This window comes from Canis lupus, chromosome 10 (assembly GCF_003254725.2).
Source record: "Canis lupus dingo isolate Sandy chromosome 10, ASM325472v2, whole genome shotgun sequence".
Lineage (NCBI taxonomy): Eukaryota > Metazoa > Chordata > Mammalia > Carnivora > Canidae > Canis > Canis lupus.
Window position 1 is genome coordinate 41,295,400 of NC_064252.1, and position 4,908 is coordinate 41,300,307.

At 38.7% G+C, this 4,908-nt stretch overlaps 1 non-coding gene across 1 annotated transcript; it reads left to right on the forward strand.

Annotated features, from left to right (window-relative positions):
* Positions 1 to 4,492: 4,492 nt before the first annotated feature.
* LOC112675799 (U6 spliceosomal RNA) lies at positions 4,493 to 4,600 on the forward strand. Its single transcript, XR_003146075.1, has one exon. It is a non-coding gene; the product is annotated as a U6 spliceosomal RNA (small nuclear RNA).
* Positions 4,601 to 4,908: the final 308 nt, after the last annotated feature.

Sequence of the window (4,908 nt, forward strand, 5' to 3'; positions counted from 1 at the left end):
TCAAACAAAGTTGTAAAACCAGTTCCTCTATTAGACTGTACCAAGAAGAGCCCTACTTCTATAAATCTTTTCATTATATTATGTAGCTGTCTCTGTTCAGCAGACCTACAGTTTTCTCCTAGTACCTGGGTTCCCCCTTTTATAATGAAATTGCTCCCATTTCAACAACTGATGACTTGGGTTGATAAAGATGCTTTATCATAATTTAAATTTAAAGGCATAATCATGGGAGTGCATGGGTGGCTCAGTCAGCTAAGCTTCTGCCTTTGGCCCAGGTCATGGTCCTGAGGTTCTGGGATAGAGCCTTGTTTCAGGTTTCCTGCTCTCCCTCTGCCCCTCCACCCATTTGTACTCTCTGTCTCCCTCTCTCTCAAATAAATCAATAAAATCCTTTAAAAAATAAATAAAGGCATACTTATGTTTTCCACCAACATCTCAGTGTGCTTCTGTCCTGAAATGTGCTGTACTCTGAGAAGTGGGAATCTGTTTCATCAGGCGTTGTTGAACCTTGATTCAAAAGGCTGTGGTTGAAATAATACCTATTTAAAGGTGTATCTCCTAATGATACCTATTTAAAGGTGTATCTCCTAATGTTGATCCGTATAGATTTTTTTTCAAAAATGTTTAAAATGTCATGGTAAATTTAAAAAAATGTCATGGTAAATTACCATACATACAGGATATGCCCCTAAAGTATTGGGCATAGAGAATAAAGTCCGTAAACAAATTAATCTTGTCCATTGAAGTCACCTAAAAACAAACATAGGACTATCAACAAGAGATTGAGCAAGAGATTGCAATGAATTTGCATTGTTAAGGAAAACTCACTTTATTTCTTTACTACTGACTAAAGAGTTAGTTGTTTTTTGAGAAGCTGACCGAAAATATCTAAAATTCAGGGCTGCCAGTGTGACTCGGTTGGATAAGTCTCTGCCTTTGCCTCAGGTCATGATCTTAGGGTCCTGGGAACCAGCCTAAGTTAGGCTCCCTGCTCAGCAGGGAGTGTTTCTCTTCCTCTGCCCCTCCTCCCACTTGTACTCTCTCTCAAATAAATAAATAAAATCTTTAAAAAAACTAACTGAAATTCTGAAATTTTCAATCAAGTCTAAGAACACTTTTAAAATATAAAATAAGAAGTTGGCTTTGAGCAAAATAAATCCATTATCCTCACATCTCTTGTTCCATTGTCCTTCTGGCAGGCATTGCACTTGACAGAGGCAAGGTAAAGTACATTTTTAATTCTGCATAGTTAATATACAAAATATCCTTACTTCCCTCGAGAAACAGTATCATACCGAAAACACTTTGATGGACACTGAGTCTTAAACTTTTATATGACGCTACACAAACTGATTGAATAGAAGTGAACATACTTCTTTTACTCTTCAATTTTTCAATACACTAAGAGTATATACCACAGCATTGATAACGTGAAGACAAATATTTGGGTTATTTTTAAATTCAAAATTCTTCTGGCTATTCTTCAGTGAAGGGCCTTGAAGGTGAGAGGTAATCAGGTTACCACCAAAGGAAATGCATCTGTTACATTCTTGCTGTCTTCCCGCCACCTGAGTGAATCAAGCCAAATGTCTGCTTTCCCTTTATGTGCTTCGGAACAACGGTGGAAAACAGAAAAGTCATTAAGATTTGGGACATGAGGGATCCCTGGGTGGCGCAGCGGTTTGGCGCCTGCCTTTGGCCCAGGGCGCGATCCTGGAGACCCAGGATCGAATCCCACATCAGGCTCCCGGTGCATGGAGCCTGCTTCTCCCTCTGCCTGTGTCTCTGCCTCTCTCTCTCTCTCTCTCTGTGACTATCATAAATAAATAAAAATTTTAAAAAAAAATTTAAAAAAAAAAAAAGATTTGGGACATGAGAAATTCACGGTACCTCACCACTCCTGAGACCTAAATGCTTTGAGGAGAACAATTAGGTTTTCTTCATTTTCTCTCCCATTTTTTTTTTCAAACTTGCTCTGCTCTCCTAAGGAATAATAGTTTATTTACCTCCTTCCCAAACCACTCTTTTCTTCTTAAAAAAAAAAAAAAAGAAGAAGAAGAAGGAAAGAAACCATCAAACCATCAACAAGAACCCTCTGACCTACACCAGATCAAGCATTTATTTGCTTCCATACCATCTCTTTCTCTTCTCCTACTGAGGAGGGCCTTGATTGCTATCTAAATTTTATTCTTCCATCTGAGCTTCAAATGTCATTCTCTTGGGTCTTGTCAGGAATGTCAGCATACTGATCATTCCCTTGCTCTTTGCTATTCAGCCTCTCCCTCCCTGCAGGTGCACATACACCCTTCCTCCATAGTCTTCCTCCCTATGGCTTAGGCTGCACATTCTTAGCCTCCCTGGCAAGATCCTCTCACCTGTCCACCCTCTCCTTGCTGACCTGTTGACTGATATTCTTCACCATCTGCTCTCTTACTTTGTATATTCTCCATGAGCATTTGCACCCTCTCCCTTGATGTTCAATTCTGACAATACTTGCGACCTACAAATACTTGTGACCAGGCCTAAATTCTCTACTAAATTTCAGGTTCATATTTACTGCTAAGTGGAAGGCAGTGCCTCCTAGATATCTCACAAGTGTTAAAAATAAGACAATAGACCCCAAACGGAGTCGCTTATGCTAAGCCCCCTGTCACCAAACCAAGACTTAATTTCATTATAGTTTCAGCTCTCCCAGAAATGGAATATTAAACCAGTTGATCAGGAATAATCTCACCAATGCTAATTAAGTAATCTACCAGAGAAACGCCTGTCATCCCCCAAAGAAAAGTAACCTTGCCATAACCTTGCACATGCTGATATGCCTCTTCTCCATCTTTCTTATTCCAGCTTCCTTCTGCCCATATAAGTCTTCCTTTTTATACAATTCCTTGGACCTTCTTTCTGTATTCTAGATTAGATGATACGTGATTTCAATTGATTTTTGCTCATATAAACTCTTAAAATATTTCCTATGCCTCAGTTCACCTTTCAACCCAGGTAACTCAATATTTTAGAATAAAATTTATTGATCTGTTTCTCCCACCAGCCCAATGTGACCCTTTCCTCTGGCTCTTATTTCATTAAATGTAAAACCATCAATTTGACTAGTCAAGAAATTTGGGCATTAAACTTGCTCTCTCACTCTCCATTCATCCTCCATGGAATCAAACTCCATGCCCCCTCACTGGGACTCCAAGATGTCACTGAAATCCATCCCCATCTCTCCACCCCTGCTACATCCACCCTTGGTTGTTGAACTATCACCTGTAGCTTAGACACTGCAGTGGCTTCCCTGCCTCCTCTTTCTCCATGTCTTTGATCTACTCTTTATTCTGTGGCCATAGTCACCTCTCCACTCAAACTCTGGGCTGCATCTAACTATTTCACTTCCAAGCCAGTTTGCCCTCCATCACTTCTTGCACAGGCTAATATACTTCTTCTCCACCTTTGCCTTTTTAACTCCCATGTATTGGTTAGGCTTTGGCTTAGATGTCATTTTCTTTGTAAAACCTCCCTTCACACCAGAATTCTGGAAACTGCCCTTCTAATGGACTCCCATAGTATCCTACTGAATGAAATCTCCTACCCAGTTGTCTGTGTCCAGTTCTGAACTTCATAATTTCTGCCTCTTTTTTTCACTGTTGTGGTTCTGAATCTAGCATACAGTACCTGGCATAGACAAAATATTCTAAATAATTATTAAATAAATTCACGAATTCATAAATGCATGGTTTTAGGACTAGTTGAATTCTAAATGGAATAAACTGGGCCTAGGGAGGGAAATCAAATGCTCAGTAAGACAGTGAATGAGGGCAAAATATTCTGTGAATTATTCTTAATGTCTGTTTTCTATCACATATTCTTTAAAAATGTATTTATAAACTTATGATTTTTACAGGTTTGCAGCAGATTTAATTCCCATTCTTCACTCCTCCTTGTATCTATGCAGTTAATCAAGTAATTTTACAAAGGTCACTAACTGTGGGCCAGACACATTTCTTACTTCAGCTCTGGTCCACAGGTAGATGTGAAAGTGACACAGTGTTGGTCTGAGTCTCAGACTTAAGAGGCATTGCATGTTTCTGCTGGTCCTTTTGTGCCTCAGCCATCACCATGAGAAGAAAATGGCTGTGCCCACCTACTGATTCCAGAAGGAGAATAGGAGACCCATGGAGCAGAACAACCCCAGCCAAGATACTTCAGCTGAATCCAGCCTAGGTCAGCTGACCTCAACTGACCTCTACCCTTGGTTGTTATATAAATGCTTATTGTTTTAAGTTGCTATGTTTTAGGATAGTTTTTTATTACCAAATTTTTTGTGATGGCAATAACTGCCTGGTATATCTGTCACTCGAATGTTTGGGTATAGCTATTCCAGAGAATGGTTATGATATGTACTTGATATTGCTCATTAAAAAATAATAGTTTTGGAAAAAATATCTACAGTACCTATATCTAACTAAAGAATTGAATCCAAAATACATAAAGAACTGTGCTTGCTTTGAAAGTACATATACTAAAATTGGAAGAATACAGAGTAGCTTAGCATGTCCCCTGCACAAGGATGAATGCAGATTTGCAAAATGCATAAATAATTCATAAGAAAAAATACAAACAACCCAATTTAAAATGACCAAAAAAATAAAACCCCACACTTGAACAAATACTTCACAAAAATGTATGCAAAATAGCCAATAAGCACATGGAAAACTATTCCACATCATTAGCAATCAGGGGATGCAAATTCAAACCACAATGAGATATCATTTCACATACATTAGTGGGGTTCTTATCAAAAAACCTAACAGAACAAATGTTAATGAGTATCAGAAGCAACCAGAAGTCTCATCTATTGCTGGCTGGAGTATAGAAATGTCCAACTACCACACTGGAAAACTCCTTTGCAAT